General features: G+C 46.3%; 1 long non-coding RNA gene across 1 annotated transcript; it reads right to left on the reverse strand.

Moving 5' to 3' along the window:
* Positions 1 to 1,262: 1,262 nt before the first annotated feature.
* Positions 1,263 to 3,593, reverse strand: LOC121570644. Its single transcript, XR_006001496.2, has 3 exons — positions 3,434 to 3,593; positions 2,501 to 2,606; positions 1,263 to 2,408 (listed from the first exon to the last, which is right to left on the reverse strand). It is a non-coding gene; the product is annotated as an uncharacterized LOC121570644 (long non-coding RNA).
* Positions 3,594 to 18,261: the final 14,668 nt, after the last annotated feature.

Below are 18,261 nucleotides of genomic sequence, written 5' to 3' on the forward strand. Positions count from 1 at the left end.
AGGGTTAGGGTTAGGGTTAGGGTTAGGGTTAGGGTTAGGGTTAGGGTTAGGGTTAGGGGTTAGGGGTTAGGGTTAGGGTTAGGGTTAGGGGTTAGGGTTAGGGTTACCCGTTGATGAAGCCGTCTGTGTAATCAGGGCCGTCACTATCAGATGCCTCATGATGGCGTATCCTATTCATTGGGTTAGGGTTAGGGTTAGGGTTACCCGTTGATGAAGCCGTCTGTGTAATCAGGGCCGTCACTATCAGATGCCTCATGATGGCGTATCCTATTCATTGGGTTAGGGTTAGGGTTAGGGTTAGGGTTAGGGTTAGGGTTACCCGTTGATGAAGCCGTCTGTGTAATCAGGGCCGTCACTATCAGATGCCTCATGATGGCGTATCCTATTCATTGGGTTAGGGTTAGGGTTAGGGTTAGGGTTAGGGTTACCCGTTGATGAAGCCGTCTGTGTAATCAGGGCCGTCACTATCAGATGCCTCATGATGGCGTATCCTATTCATTGGGTTAGGGTTAGGGTTAGGGTTAGGGTTACCCGTTGATGAAGCCGTCTGTGTAATCAGGGCCGTCACTATCAGATGCCTCATGATGGCGTATCCTATTCATTGGGTTAGGGTTAGGGTTAGGGTTAGGTTAGGGTTACCCGTTGATGAAGCCGTCTGTGTAATCAGGGCCGTCACTATCAGATGCCTCATGATGGCGTATCCTATTCATTGGGTTAGGGTTAGGGTTAGGGGTTAGGGTTACCCGTTGATGAAGCCGTCTGTGTAATCAGGGCCGTCACTATCAGATGCCTCATGATGGCGTATCCTATTCATTGGGTTAGGGTTAGGGTTAGGGTTAGGGGTTAGGGTTAGCCCGTTGATGAAGCTTCGTCTGTGTAATCAGGACCGTCACTATCAGATGCCTCATGATGGCGTATCCTATTCATTGGGTTAGGGTTAGGGTTAGGGTTAGGGTTACCCGTTGATGAAGCCGTCTGTGTAATCAGGGCCGTCACTATCAGATGCCTCATGATGGCGTATCCTATTCATTGGGTTAGGGTTAGGGTTAGGGTTAGGGTTAGGGTTACCCGTTGATGAAGCCGTCTGTGTAATCAGGGCCGTCACTATCAGATGCCTCATGATGGCGTATCCTATTCATTGGGTTAGGGTTAGGGTTAGGGTTAGGGTTAGGGTTAGGGTTACCCGTTGATGAAGCCGTCTGTGTAATCAGGGCCGTCACTATCAGATGCCTCATGATGGCGTATCCTATTCATTGGGTTAGGGGTTAGGGTTAGGGTTAGGGTTACCCGTTGATGAAGCCGTCTGTGTAATCAGGGCCGTCACTATCAGATGCCTCATGATGGCGTATCCTATTCATTGGGTTAGGGTTAGGGTTAGGGTTAGGGTTAGGGTTAGGGTTACCCGTTGATGAAGCCGTCTGTGTAATCAGGACCGTCACTATCAGATGCCTCATGATGGCGTATCCTATTCATTGGGTTAGGGTTAGGGTTAGGGTTAGGGTTACCCGTTGATGAAGCCGTCTGTGTAATCAGGGCCGTCACTATCAGATGCCTCATGATGGCGTATCCTATTCATTGGGTTAGGGTTAGGGTTAGGGTTAGGGTTAGGGTTACCCGTTGATGAAGCCGTCTGTGTAATCAGGGCCGTCACTATCAGATGCCTCATGATGGCCTATCCTATTCATTGGGTTAGGGTTAGGGTTAGGGTTAGGGTTAGGGTTAGGGTTAGGGTTACCCGTTGATGAAGCCGTCTGTGTAATCAGGGCCGTCACTATCAGATGCCTCAAGATGGCGTATCCTATTCATTGGGTTAGGGTTAGGGTTAGGGTTAGGGTTACCCGTTGATGAAGCCGTCTGTGTAATCAGGGCTGTCACTATCAGATGCCTCATGATGGCCTATCCTATTCATTGGGTTAGGGTTAGGGTTAGGGTTAGGGTTACCCGTTGATGAAGCCGTCTGTGTAATCAGGGCCGTCACTATCAGATGCCTCATGATGGCGTATCCTATTCATTGGGTTAGGGTTAGGGTTAGGGTTAGGGTTAGGGTTAGGGTTAGGGTTACCCGTTGATGAAGCCGTCTGTGTAATCAGGGCCGTCACTATCAGATGCCTCATGATGGCGTATCCTATTCATTGGAGTGGAGGGAGACTGGCAACAATGGAGGAGGTGTCAGACTGGCAACAATGGAGGAGGTGTCAGACTGGCAACAATGGAGGAGGTGTCAGACTGGCAACAATGGAGGAGGTGTCAGACTGGCAACAATGGAGGAGGTGTCAGACTGGCAACAACGGAGGAGGTGTCAGACTGGCAACAACGGAGGAGGTGTCAGACTGGCAACAACGGAGGAGGTGTCAGAAGGGTACGTGTGAAGCATCACTCACTTTTATTCTGAGGTCTTGCCTGACAAGCTGTTAAAATAGAAAGTGAACAGTGAATTAAATGATTTTTAGAGGTTGCTAAACCATTACAATTACATTGCTGTACATGTTATGAGATTCACCTTTGCTCCTTCTGGTAGGTCCTGGCATCTGTTGACCAGGGGATCAGTCTGGCACCCAACTGTTCATGGCCAGGGGATCAGTCTGGCCCCCAACTGGGCACTTTGTCTAACAGAAAAACAGCGTCAACAATTGTCATCAACCCTCAATTATAAACATAGCTCGAACATAGCTCGAACATAGCTCGAACATAGCTCGAACATAGCTCGATAAATAACGTAGCCTTGTTTGGAAGCTTATTCTATTACATTTACATCATTTAGCAGACGCTCTTTTTTTAAAGTGTTTTTTAAAAATTATTATTATTTAATTTTTTTGTGGGGGGGGTAGAATGATTACTTTTATCCTATCCCAGGTATTCCTTAAAGAGGTGGGGTTTCAAGTGTCTCCGGAAGGTGGTCAGTGACTCCGCTGTCCTGGCGCCGTGAGGGAGTTTGTTCCACCATTGGGGTGCGATACGATAAAATTTGTAAAGTGTGCAAATAATTAGTAGGAAGCAACTTTGCCATATTATGACATCTTCAAATTTACTTTAGAGATGGCAATGTTGCCATTACTGTTACTAAAAAAGTTAGTCAAAAATAGCTTGCAATGCTAATGTTAACTAGCTAAAATATGGTGGTCCCCTCAATCTTAGTTAGCTGGCTAAAGTTATACCATATCTAAAGTCAATCTGGCGACATCACAATCATGACAAAAGGTTTTCCTACTAATTATTTGCCTTCTGAAATGTTATCGTGTTTCCAAGCCAAATCTGAGTTGTATTGAGGTAGACTAATGTTAGCCAGCTAGCTAACTAGCTAGTTAGGTAGCTAGCTAGCTAAAGTCATCCATGCTAGCGATGATAATGATAATGATAATTAAAATATACATAACCTGATACAAAAAAAAAGATATAAACCATCAGTCTATGGTCTAGTTACAAGTATACTCACCACCACTGGGGACCAACCAACTTCAACCACCTATTCCGCATGATGATAGGGTCCTTCGGCAGGGCATGCAAACCATAGTTGGTCAATCTGTATAGGGCTTTTTAGTCGCAAATGGCCGTGATCCTTTGAATGCGTTGAAACAACGGAGCCTCATTCATTGAGGGAGATCTATTACACTGTCCCAGGTTGAACCGGGCAATGGCCCCTTACATCATCGGATGAAAGCGGGGAGGGAGGAGCTCCCTTCTCAAATCAAACCCACTCTGTCATGTTATCAACAAGCCAGCATGGTGCATCGTCTGGCGAACACGTCTCTTTTCCATAAAATAAACGTTTGAATTCAAACTAGTTTTCATTGGGAAGGCAGATTAAGTGTTTTTATCAAAATGAATCCCTTTTGCATGTGAAAACACGGAGTCCTACTCATCACTTGATCGCTTAATTACATAACTTTTGTTTTGAGCCGACTTTGTCGTTGGCCAGAGCGGGAAACCTGACTCACGCCTGGGAGGAAGCCCGGCTCCAGCACCCCTGCCATTGAATAAGGTACTGACACTGACCTGTATATTCAACCACTCCAGTACCCCTGCCATTGAATAAGGTACTGACCTGTATATTCAACCACTCCAGTACCCCTGCACATTGAATAAGGTACTGACACTGACCTGTATATTCAACCACTCCAGTACCCCTGCCATTGAATAAGGTACTGACCTGTATATTCAACCACTCCAGTACCCCTGCCATTGAATAAGGTACTGACCTGTATATTCAACCACTCCAGTACCCCTGCCATTGAATAAGGTACTGACACTGACCTGTATATTCAACCACTCCAGTACCCCTGCACATTGAATAAGGTACTGACCTGTATATTCAACCACTCCAGTACCCCTGCCATTGAATAAGGTACTGACACTGACCTGTATATCCAACCACTCCAGTACCCCTGCCATTGAATAAGGTACTGACCTGTATATTCAACCACTCCAGTACCCCTGCCATTGAATAAGGTACTGACACTGACCTGTATATTCAACCACTCCAGTACCCCTGCACATTGAATAAGGTACTGACCTGTATATTCAACCACTCCAGTACCCCTGCCATTGAATAAGGTACTGACCTGTATATTCAACCACTCCAGTACCCCTGCCATTGAATAAGGTACTGACCTGTATATACAACCACTCCAGTACCCCTGCCATTGAATAAGGTACTGACCTGTATATACAACCACTCCAGTACCCCTGCCATTGAATAAGGTACTGACACTGACCTGTATATTCAACCACTCCAGTACCCCTGCCATTGAATAAGGTACTGACCTGTATATTCAACCACTCCAGTACCCCTGCCATTGAATAAGGTACTGACACTGACCTGTATATTCAACCACTCCAGTACCCCTGCCATTGAATAAGGTACTGACCTGTATATTCAACCACTCCAGTACCCCTGCCATTGAATAAGGTACTGACCTGTATATTCAACCACTCCAGTACCCCTGCCATTGAATAAGGTACTGACCTGTATATACAACCACTCCAGTACCCCTGCCATTGAATAAGGTACTGACCCTGACCTGTATATTCAACCACTCCAGTACCCCTGCCATTGAATAAGGTACTGACCCTGACCTGTATATTCAACCACTCCAGTACCCCTGCCATTGAATAAGGTACTGACCCTGACCTGTATATTCAACCACTCCAGTACCCCTGCCATTGAATAAGGTACTGACCTGTATATTCAACCACTCCAGTACCCCTGCCATTGAATAAGGTACTGACACTGACCTGTATATTCAACCACTCCAGTACCCCTGCCATTGAATAAGGTACTGACACTGACCTGTATATTCAACCACTCCAGCACCCCTGCCATTGAATAAGGTACTGACACTGACCTGTATATTCAACCACTCCAGTACCCCTGCCATTGAATAAGGTACTGACCCTGACCTGTATATTCAACCACTCCAGTACCCCTGCCATTGAATAAGGTACTGAAACTGATCTGTATATTCAACCACTCCAGTACCCCTGCCATTGAATAAGGTACTGACACTGACCTGTATATTCAACCACTCCAGTACCCCTGCCATTGAATAAGGTACTGACCCTGACCTGTATATTCAACCACTCCAGTACCCCTGCCATTGAATAAGGTACCGACCTGTATATTCAACCACTCCAGTACCCCTGCCATTGAATAAGGTACTGACACTGACCTGTATATTCAACCACTCCAGTACCCCTGCACATTGAATAAGGTACTGACACTGACCTGTATATTCAACCACTCCAGTACCCCTGCCATTGAATAAGGTACTGACACTGACCTGTATATTCAACCACTCCAGTACCCCTGCCATTGAATAAGGTACTGACACTGACCTGTATATTCAACCACTCCAGTACCCCTGCCATTGAATAAGGTACTGACCTGTATATTCAACCACTCCAGTACCCCTGCCATTGAATAAGATACTGACCTGTATATTCAACCACTCCAGTACCCCTGCCATTGAATAAGATACTGACCTGTATATTCAACCACTCCAGTACCCCTGCCATTGAATAAGGTACTGACACTGACCTGTATATTCAACCACTCCAGTACCCCCTGCACATTGAATAAGGTACTGACACTGACCCTGTATATTCAACCACTCCAGTACCCCTGCCATTGAATAAGGTACTGACACTGACCTGTATATTCAACCACTCCAGTACCCCTGCCATTGAATAAGGTACTGACACTGACCTGTATATTCAACCACTCCAGTACCCCTGCCATTGAATTGAATAAGATACTGACCTGTATATTCAACCACTCCAGCACCCCTGCACATTGAATAAGATACTAACCTGTATATTCAACCACTCCAGCACCCCTGCCATTGAATAAGGTACTGACCTGTATATTCAACCACTCCAGTACCCCTGCCATTGAATAAGATACTGACACTGACCTGTATATTCAACCACTCCAGTACCCCTGCCATTGAATAAGATACTGACCTGTATATTCAACCACTCCAGTACCCCTGCCATTGAATAAGGTACTGACACTGACCTGTATATTCAACCACTCCAGTACCCCTGCCATTGAATAAGGTACTGACCTGTATATTCAACCACTCCAGTACCCCTGCCATTGAATAAGGTACTGACCTGTATATTCAACCACTCCAGTACCCCTGCCATTGAATAAGGTACTGACCTGTATATTCAACCACTCCAGTACCCCTGCCATTGAATAAGGTACTGACCTGTATATTCAACCACTCCAGTACCCCTGCCATTGAATAAGGTACTGACACTGACCTGTATATTCAACCACTCCAGCACCCCTGCACATTGAATAAGGTACTGACCTGTACATCCAACCACTCCAGTACCCCTGCCATTGAATAAGGTACTGACCTGTATATCCAACCACTCCAGCACCCCTGCCATTGAATAAGGTACTGACCTGTATATTCAACCACTCCAGTACCCCTGCCATTGAATACGGTACTGACCCTGACCTGTATATACAACCACTCCAGTACCCCTGCCATTGAATAAGGTACTGACCTGTATATACAACCACTCCAGTACCCCTGCCATTAAATAAGGTACTGACACTGACCTGTATATTCAACCACTCCAGTACCCTTGTCATTGAATAAGGTACTGACACTGACCTGTATATTCAACCACTCCAGTACCCCTGCCATTGAATAAGGTACTGACCTGTATATTCAACCACTCCAGTACCCCTGCCATTGAATAAGGTACTGACCTGTATATCCAACCACTCCAGTACCCCTGCCATTGAAGATGTGTCGGCATCGAGTAATTGTCTCTGGCCCCCTCCCAGTTAGGGGAAGTGACGAGCTCTACAGCAGAGTCTCAGCACTTAATCGCTGGTTGAAAACTGTTTTCTGCCCCTCCCAAAAGATAACATTTGTGGATAATTGGCCCTCTTTCTGGGACTCACCCACAAACAGGACCAAGCCTGACCTGCTGAGGAGTGACGGACTCCATCCTAGCTGGAGGGGTGCTCTCCTCTTATCTACCAACATAGATAGGGCTCTAACTCCTCTAGCCCCACAGTGAAATAGGGTGCAGGCCAGGCAGCAGGCTGTTAGCCAACCTGCCAGCTTAGTGGAGTCTGCCAATAGCACAGTCAGTGTAGTCAGCTCAGCCATACCCATTGAGACTGTGTCTGTGCCTCGACCTAGGTTGGGCAAAACTAAACATGGCGGTGTTCACCCTAGCAATCTTATTAGGATAAAGACCTCCTCCATTCCTGCCATTATTGAAAGAGATCGTGATACCTCACATCTCAAAATAGGGTTACTTAATGTTAGATCCCTCACTTCAAAGGCAGTCATAGTCAATGAACTAATCACTGATCATAATCTCGATGTGATTGGCCTGACTGAAACATGGCTTAAGCCTGATGAATTTGCTGTGTTAAATGAGGCCTCACCTCCTGGTTACACTAGTGACCATATTCCCCGTGCATCCCGCAAAAGGCGGAGGTGTTGCTAACATTTACGATAGCAAATTTCAATTTACAAAAAAAAAAATGGCGTTTTCATCTTTTGAGCTTCTAGTCATGAAATCTATGCAGCCTACTCAATCACTTTTTATAGCTACTGTTTACAGGCCTCCTGGGCCATATACAGCGTTCCTCTCTGAGTTTCCTGAATTCCTATCAGACCTTGTAGTCATAGCAGATCATATTCTAATTTTTGGTGATTTTAATATTCACATGGAGAAGTCCACAGACCCACTCCAAAAGTCTTTCGGAGCCATTATCGACTCAGTGGGTTTTGTCCAACATGTCTCTGGACCTACTCACTGCCACAGTCATACTCTGGACCTAGTTTTGTCCCATGGAATTAATGTTTTTCCACAAAATCCTGGACTATCGGACCACCATTTTATTACATTTGCAATCGCAACAAATAATCTGCTCAGACCCCAACCAAGGAGCATCAAAAGTCGTGCTATAAATTATCAAACAACACAAAAATTCATTGATGCCCTTCCAGACTCCTTCTGCCTACCCAAGGACGTCAGAGGACAAAAATCAGTTAACCACTTAACTGAGGAACTCAATTTAACCTTGCGCAATACCCTAGATGCAGTTGCACCCCTAAAAACGAAAAACATTTGTCATAAGAAACTAGCTCCCTGGTATACAGAAAATACCCGAGCTTTGAAGCAAGCTTCCAGGAAATTGGAACGGAAATGGCGCCACACCAAACTGGAAGTCTTCCGACTAGCTTGGAAAGACAGTACCGTGCAGTACCGAAGAGCCCTCACTGCTGCTCGATCATCCTACTTTTCCAACTTAATTGAGGAAAATAAGAACAATCCAAAATTTCTTTTTGATACTGTTGCAAAGCTAACTAAAAAGCAGCATTCCCCAAGAGAGGATGGCTTTCACTTCAGCAGTGATAAATTCATGAACTTCTTTGAGGAAAAGATCATGACCATTAGAAAGCAAATTACGGACTCCTCTTTGAATCTGCGTATTCCTCCAGGGCTTAGCTGTCCTGGATCTGCACAGCTCTGCGAGGGCCTGGGATCGGGAGAGACACTTAAGTGTTTTAGTACTATATCTCTTGACACAATGATGAAAATAATCATGGCCTCTAAACCTTCAAGCTGCATACTGGATCCTATTCCTACTAAACTGCTGAAGGAGCTGCTTCCTGTGCTTGGCCCTCCTATGTTGAACATAATAAACAGCTCTCTATCCACCGGATGTGTACCAAACTCACTAAAAGTGGCAGTGATAAAGCCTCTCTTGAAAAAGCCAAACCTTGACCCGGAAAATATAAAAAACTATCGGCCTATATCGAATCTTCCATTCCTCTCAAAAAATTTTAGAAAAAGCTGTTGCGCAGCAACTCACTGCCTTTCTGAAGACAAACAATGTATACGAAATGCTTCAGTCTGGTTTTAGACCCCATCATAGCACTGAGACTGCACTTGTGAAGGTGGTAAATGACCTTTTAATGGCGTCAGACCGAGGCTCTGCATCTGTCCTCGTGCTACTAGACCTTAGTGCTGCCTTTGACACCATCGATCACCACATTCTTTTGGAGAGACTGGAAACCCAAATTGGTCTACACGGACAAGTTCTGGCCTGGTTTAGATCCTACCTGTCGGAAAGATATCAGTTTGTCTCTGTGAATGGTCTGTCCTCCGACAAATCAACTGTACATTTCGGTGTTCCTCAAGGTTCCGTTTTAGGACCACTATTGTTTTCACTATATATTTTACCTCTTGGGGATGTTATTCGAAAACATAATGTTAACTTTCACTGCTATGCGGATGACACACAGCTGTACATTTCAATGAAACATGGTGAAGCCCCAAAATTGCCCTCGCTAGAAGCCTGTGTTTCAGACATAAGGAAGTGGATGGCTGAAAACTTTTTACTTTTAAACTCGGACAAAACAGAGATGCTTGTTCTAGGTCCCAAGAAACAAAGAGATCTTCTGTTAAATCTGACAATTCATCTAGATGGTTGTAAAGTCGCTCTCAAATAAAACTGTGAAGGACCTCGGTGTTACTCTTGACCCTGATCTCTCTTTTGACGAACATATCAAGACTGTTTCAAGGACAGCTTTTTTCCATCTACGTAACATTGCAAAAATCAGAAATTTTCTGTCCAAAAATGATGCAGAAAAATTAATACATGCATTTGTTACTTCTAGGTTAGACTACTGCAATGCTCTATTTTCCGGCTACCCGGATAAAGCACTAAATAAACTTCAGTTAGTGCTAAATACGGCTGCTAGAATCCTGACTAGAACCAAGAAATTTGATCATATTACTCCAGTGCTAGCTTCCCTACACTGGCTTCCTGTTAAGGCAAGGGCTGATTTCAAGGTTTTACTGTTAACCTATAAAGCGTTACATGGGCTTGCTCCTACCTATCTTTCCGAGTTGGTCCTGCCGTACATACCAATACGTACGCTACGGTCACAAGACGCAGGCCTCCTAATTGTCCCTAGAATTTCTAAGCAAACAGCGGGAGGCAGGGCTTTCTCCTATAGATCTCCATTTTTATGGAACAGTCTGCCTACCCATGTGAGAGACGCGAGACTCGGTCTCAACCTTTAAGTCTTTACTGAAGACTTATCTCTTCAGTAGGTCATATGATTGAGTGTAGTCTGGCCCAGGAGTGTGAAGGTGAACGGAAAGGCTGGAGCAACGAACAGCCCTTGCTGTCTCTGCCGGGCCGGTTCCCTCTCCACTGGGGTTCTCTGCCTCTAACCCTGTTGCAGGGGCTGAGTCACTGGCTTGCTGGTGCTCTTTCATGCCGTCCCTGGGAGGGGTGCGTCACTTGAGTGGGTTGAGTTACTGACGTGATCTTCCTGTCTGGGTTGGCGCCCCCCTTGGTTTGTGCTGTGGTGGAGACCTCTGTGGGCTATACTCGGCCTTGTCTCAGGATTGTAAGTTGGTGGTTGGGGATATCCCTCTAGTGGTGCGGGGGCTGTGCTTTGGGCGGAGTGGGTGGGGTTATATCCTTCCTGTTTGGCCCTGTCCGGGGTTTCTTCGGATGGGGCCACAGTGTCTCCCGGACCGCTCCTGTCTCAGCCTCCAGTATTTATGCTGCAGTAGTTTATGTGTCGGGGGCTGGGGTTAGTTGGTTATACCTGGAGTACTTCTCCTGTCTTATCCAGTGTCCTGTGTGAATTTAAGTATGCTCTCTCTAATTCTCTCGTTCTCTCTTTCTCTCTGAGAACCTGAGCCCTAGGACCATACGTCAGGACTACCGGGCATGATGACACCTTGCTGTCCCCAGTCCGCCTGGCCTTGCTGCTATTCCAGTTTCAAGTGTTCTGCCTGCGGCTACGAAACCCCTACCTGTCCCAGACCTGCTGTTTTCAACTCTTTAATGATCGGCTATGAAAAGCCAACTGAGAGACCTGAGCCCTAGGACCATACGTCGGGACTACCGGCCGTGGTGACTCCTTGCTGTCCCCAGTCCGCCTGGCCTTGCTGCTATTCCAGTTTCAACTGTTCTGCCTGCGGTTATGGAACCCCTACCTGTCCCAGACCTGCTGTTTTCAACTCTTAATGATCGGCTATGAAAAGCCAACTGAGATTTATTCCTGATTATTATTTGACCATGCTTGTCACTTATGAACATTTTTGAACATCTTGGCATGGTTCTGTTATAATCTCCACCCGGCACAGCCAGAAGAGGACTGGCCACCCCTCTTAGCCTGGTTCCTCTCTAGGTTTCTTCCTAGGCTTTCGCCTTTCTAGGGAGTTTTTCCTAGCCACCGTGCTTCTACACCTGCATTACTAGCTGTTTGGGGTTTTAGGCTGGGTTTCTGTACAGCACTTCGAGATATTAGCTGATGTAAGAAGGGCTATATAAAATAAAATTGATTGATTGATTGATTGAATAAGGTACTGACACTGACCTGTATATTCAACCACTCCAGTACCCCTGCCATTGAATAAGGTACTGACCTGTATATTCAACCACACCAGTACCCCTGCCATTGAATAAGGTACTGACCTGTATATCCAACCACTCCAGTACCCCTGCCATTGAATAAGGTACTGACCTGTATATCCAACCACTCCAGTACCCCTGCCATTGAATAAGGTACTGACCTGTATATTCAACCACTCCAGTACCCCTGCCATTGAATAAGGTACTGACCTGTATATACAACCACTCCAGTACCCCTGCCATTGAATAAGGTACTGACACTGACCTGTATATCCAACCACTCCAGTACCCCTGCCATTGAATAAGGTACTGACCCTGACCTGTATATTCAACCACTCCAGTACCCCTGCCATTGAATAAGGTACTGACCCTGACCTGTATATTCAACCACTCCAGTACCCCTGCCATTGAATAAGGTACTGACACTGACCTGTATATTCAACCACTCCAGTACCCCTGCCATTGAATAAGGTACTGACCCTGACCTGTATATTCAACCACTCCAGTACCCCTGCCATTGAATAAGGTACTGACCTGTATATTCAACCACTCCAGTACCCCTGCCATTGAATAAGGTACTGACACTGACCTGTATATTCAACCACTCCAGTACCCCTGCCATTGAATAAGGTACTGACCCTGACCTGTATTTTCAACCACTCCAGTACCCCTGCCATTGAATAAGGTACTGACCTGTATATTCAACCACTCCAGTACCCCTGCCATTGAATAAGGTACTGACACTGACCTGTATATTCAACCACTCCAGTACCCCTGCCATTAAATAAGGTACTGACACTGACCTGTATATTCAACCACTCCAGTACCCCTGCCATTGAATAAGGTACTCACCCTGACCTGTATATTCAACCACTCCAGTACCCCTGCCATTGAATAAGGTACTGACCCTGACCTGTATTTTCAACCACTCCAGTACCCCTGCCATTGAATAAGGTACTGACACTGACCTGTATATTCAACCACTCCAGTACCCCTGCCATTGAATAAGGTACTGACCTGTATATTCAACCACTCCAGTACCCCTGCCATTGAATAAGGTACTGACACTGACCTGTATATTCAACCACTCCAGTACCCCCTGCCATTGAATAAGGTACTGACACTGACCTGTATATTCAACCACTCCAGTACCCCCTGCCATTGAATAAGGTACTGACACTGACCTGTATATTCAACCACTCCAGTACCCCTGCCATTGAATAAGGTACTGACCTGTATATTCAACCACTCCAGTACCCCTGCCATTGAATAAGGTACTGACACTGACCTGTATATTCAACCACTCCAGTACCCCTGCACATTGAATAAGGTACTGACCTGTATATTCAACCACTCCAGTACCCCTGCCATTGAATAAGATACTGACCTGTATATTCAACCACTCCAGTACCCCTGCCATTGAATAAGATACTGACCTGTATATTCAACCACTCCAGTACCCCTGCCATTGAATAAGATACTGACCTGTATATTCAACCACTCCAGCACCCCTGCCATTGAATAAGGTACTGATACTGACCTCATAGCAAAGGGTCTGGTATTTCTGTTTTTAATTTTTAATAAATGTGCAAAAAAATCTAAAAACCTGTTTTTGCTTTGTCATTATGGAGTATTATTTGTAGATTGATGAGGGAAAAATTAATTTCATGCATTCTAGAATAAGGCTGTAACTTAACAAAATGTGGAAAAAGGGAAGGGGTCTGAATACTTTCCGAATGCACTGTCCCTGTTAACAGGAGTAATAGTGACCAGTAGCAGGATAGATAGATAGATAGATAGATACTAATGGTAATGACAATCAATAATCAATGAACAGCAGTGTAATGGAGTACTAAATGGAATCAATAATCATTTTATCAGCAGTGTAGGTTGTGTTGGAGTGGGTAGAGACCTGTGGATGGGAGGAGTCAGTGTGGATAGTCTGTGGGAGAGGGAGAGCAGTAGTTGTTAGCCATTTAATAGTATTATGGCCAAGGGATAGGATAGGATAGGAGCTGGGGATAGGAGCTGGGGATAGGAGCTGGGGATATGGGGATAGGATAGGATAGGAGCTGGGGATAGGAGCTGGGGATATGGGGATAGGAGCTGGGGATAGGAGCTGGGGATATGGGGATAGGATAGGATAGGAGCTGGGGATAGGAGCTGGGGATAGGAGCTGGGGATATGGGGATAGGAGCTGGGGATAGGAGCTGGGGATATGGGGATAGGATAGGATAGGAGCTGGGGATAGGAGCTGGGGATAGGAGCTGGGGATATGGGGATAGGAGCTGGGGATAGGAGCTGGGGATATGGGGATAGGAGCTGGGGATATGGGGATAGGAGCTGGGGCTATGGGGATAGGAGCTGGGGATATGGGGATAGGAGCTGGGGCTACGGGGATAGGAGCTGGGGATACGGGGATAGGAGCTGGGGCTACGGGGATAGGAGCTGGGGATACGGGGATAGGAGCTGGGGATACGGGGATAGGAGCTGGGGATACGGGGATAGGAGCTGGGGATACGGGGATAGGAGCTGGGGATATGGGGATAGGAGCTGGGGATAGGAGCTGGGGCTATGGGGATAGGAGCTGGGGATATGGGGATAGGAGCTGGGGATAGGAGCTGGGGCTATGGGGATAGGAGCTGGGGATATGGGGATAGGAGCTGGAGATATGGGGATAGGAGCTGGGGATAGGAGCTGGGGCTATGGGGATAGGAGCTGGGGATATGGGGATAGGAGCTGGGGATATGGGGATAGGAGCTGGGGATACGGGGATAGGAGCTGGGGATACGGGGATAGGAGCTGGGGATATGGGGATAGGAGCTGGGGATACGGGGATAGGAGCTGGGGGATACGGGGATAGGAGCTGGGGATATGGGGATAGGAGCTGGGGATATGGAGATAGGAGCTGGAGATAGGAGCTGGGATATGGGGATAGGAGCTGGGGATATGGGGATAGGAGCTGGTGATATGGGGATAGGAGCTGGGGATATGGGGATAGGAGCTGGGGATAGGAGCTGGGGCTATGGGGAAAGGAGCTGGGGATATGGGGATAGGAGCTGGGGATATGGGGATAGGAGCTGGGGATAGGAGCTGGGGCTATGGGGATAGGAGCTGGGGATATGGGGATAGGAGCTGGGGATATGGGGATAGGAGCTGGGGATAGAGCGGGAAACCTGACTCACGCCTGGGAGGAAGCCCGGCTCCAGCACCCCTGCCATTGAATAAGGTACTGACACTGACCTGTATATTCAACCACTCCAGTACCCCTGCCATTGAATAAGGTACTGACCTGTATATTCAACCACTCCAGTACCCCTGCACATTGAATAAGGTACTGACACTGACCTGTATATTCAACCACTCCAGTACCCCTGCCATTGAATAAGGTACTGACCTGTATATTCAACCACTCCAGTACCCCTGCCATTGAATAAGGTACTGACCTGTATATTCAACCACTCCAGTACCCCTGCCATTGAATAAGGTACTGACACTGACCTGTATATTCAACCACTCCAGTACCCCTGCACATTGAATAAGGTACTGACCTGTATATTCAACCACTCCAGTACCCTGCCATTGAATAAGGTACTGACACTGACCTGTATATCCAACCACTCCAGTACCCCTGCCATTGAATAAGGTACTGACCTGTATATTCAACCACTCCAGTACCCCTGCCATTGAATAAGGTACTGACACTGACCTGTATATTCAACCACTCCAGTACCCCTGCACATTGAATAAGGTACTGACCTGTATATTCAACCACTCCAGTACCCCTGCCATTGAATAAGGTACTGACCTGTATATTCAACCACTCCAGTACCCCTGCCATTGAATAAGGTACTGACCTGTATATACAACCACTCCAGTACCCCTGCCATTGAATAAGGTACTGACCTGTATATACAACCACTCCAGTACCCCTGCCATTGAATAAGGTACTGACACTGACCTGTATATTCAACCACTCCAGTACCCCTGCCATTGAATAAGGTACTGACCTGTATATTCAACCACTCCAGTACCCCTGCCATTGAATAAGGTACTGACCTGTATATTCAACCACTCCAGTACCCCTGCCATTGAATAAGGTACTGACCTGTATATACAACCACTCCAGTACCCCTGCCATTGAATAAGGTACTGACCCTGACCTGTATATTCAACCACTCCAGTACCCCTGCCATTGAATAAGGTACTGACCCTGACCTGTATATTCAACCACTCCAGTACCCCTGCCATTGAATAAGGTACTGACCCTGACCTGTATATTCAACCACTCCAGTACCCCTGCCATTGAATAAGGTACTGACCTGTATATTCAACCACTCCAGTACCCCTGCCATTGAATAAGGTACTGACACTGACCTGTATATTCAACCACTCCAGTACCCCTGCCATTGAATAAGGTACTGACACTGACCTGTATATTCAACCACTCCAGCACCCCTGCCATTGAATAAGGTACTGACACTGACCTGTATATTCAACCACTCCAGTACCCCTGCCATTGAATAAGGTACTGACACTGACCTGTATATTCAACCACTCCAGTACCCCTGCCATTGAATAAGGTACTGACACTGACCTGTATATTCAACCACTCCAGTACCCCTGCCATTGAATAAGGTACTGACCCTGACCTGTATATTCAACCACTCCAGTACCCCTGCCATTGAATAAGGTACTGACACTGATCTGTATATTCAACCACTCCAGTACCCCTGCCATTGAATAAGGTACTGACACTGACCTGTATATTCAACCACTCCAGTACCCCTGCCATTGAATAAGGTACTGACCCTGACCTGTATATTCAACCACTCCAGTACCCCTGCCATTGAATAAGGTACTGACCTGTATATTCAACCACTCCAGTACCCCTGCCATTGAATAAGGTACTGACACTGACCTGTATATTCAACCACTCCAGTACCCCTGCACATTGAATAAGGTACTGACACTGACCTGTATATTCAACCACTCCAGTACCCCTGCCATTGAATAAGGTACTGACACTGACCTGTATATTCAACCACTCCAGTACCCCTGCCATTGAATAAGGTACTGACACTGACCTGTATATTCAACCACTCCAGTACCCCTGCCATTGAATAAGGTACTGACCTGTATATTCAACCACTCCAGTACCCCTGCCATTGAATAAGATACTGACCTGTATATTCAACCACTCCAGTACCCCTGCCATTGAATAAGATACTGACCTGTATATTCAACCACTCCAGTACCCCTGCCATTGAATAAGGTACTGACACTGACCTGTATATTCAACCACTCCAGTACCCCTGCACATTGAATAAGGTACTGACACTGACCTGTATATTCAACCACTCCAGTACCCCTGCCATTGAATAAGGTACTGACACTGACCTGTATATTCAACCACTCCAGTACCCCTGCCATTGAATAAGGTACTGACACTGACCTGTATATTCAACCACTCCAGTACCCCTGCAATTGAATTGAATAAGATACTGACCTGTATATTCAACCACTCCAGCACCCCTGCACATTGAATAAGATACTAACCTGTATATTCAACCACTCCAGCACCCCTGCCATTGAATAAGGTACTGACCTGTATATTCAACCACTCCAGTACCCCTGCCATTGAATAAGATACTGACACTGACCTGTATATTCAACCACTCCAGTACCCCTGCCATTGAATAAGATACTGACCTGTATATTCAACCACTCCAGTACCCCCTGCCATTGAATAAGGTACTGACACTGACCTGTATATTCAACCACTCCAGTACCCCTGCCATTGAATAAGGTACTGACCTGTATATTCAACCACTCCAGTACCCCCTGCCATTGAATAAGGTACTGACCTGTATATTCAACCACTCCAGTACCCCCTGCCATTGAATAAGGTACTGACCTGTATATTCAACCACTCCAGTACCCCTGCCATTGAATAAGGTACTGACACTGACCTGTATATTCAACCACTCCAGCACCCCTGCACATTGAATAAGGTACTGACCTGTATATCCAACCACTCCAGTACCCCTGCCATTGAATAAGGTACTGACCTGTATATCCAACCACTCCAGCACCCCTGCCATTGAATAAGGTACTGACCTGTATATTCAACCACTCCAGTACCCCTGCCATTGAATACGGTACTGACCCTGACCTGTATATACAACCACTCCAGTACCCCTGCCATTGAATAAGGTACTGACCTGTATATACAACCACTCCAGTACCCCTGCCATTAAATAAGGTACTGACACTGACCTGTATATTCAACCACTCCAGTACCCTTGTCATTGAATAAGGTACTGACACTGACCTGTATA

This window comes from Coregonus clupeaformis, chromosome 7 (genome assembly GCF_020615455.1).
Source record: "Coregonus clupeaformis isolate EN_2021a chromosome 7, ASM2061545v1, whole genome shotgun sequence".
Classification (NCBI taxonomy): Eukaryota; Metazoa; Chordata; class Actinopteri; order Salmoniformes; family Salmonidae; genus Coregonus; species Coregonus clupeaformis.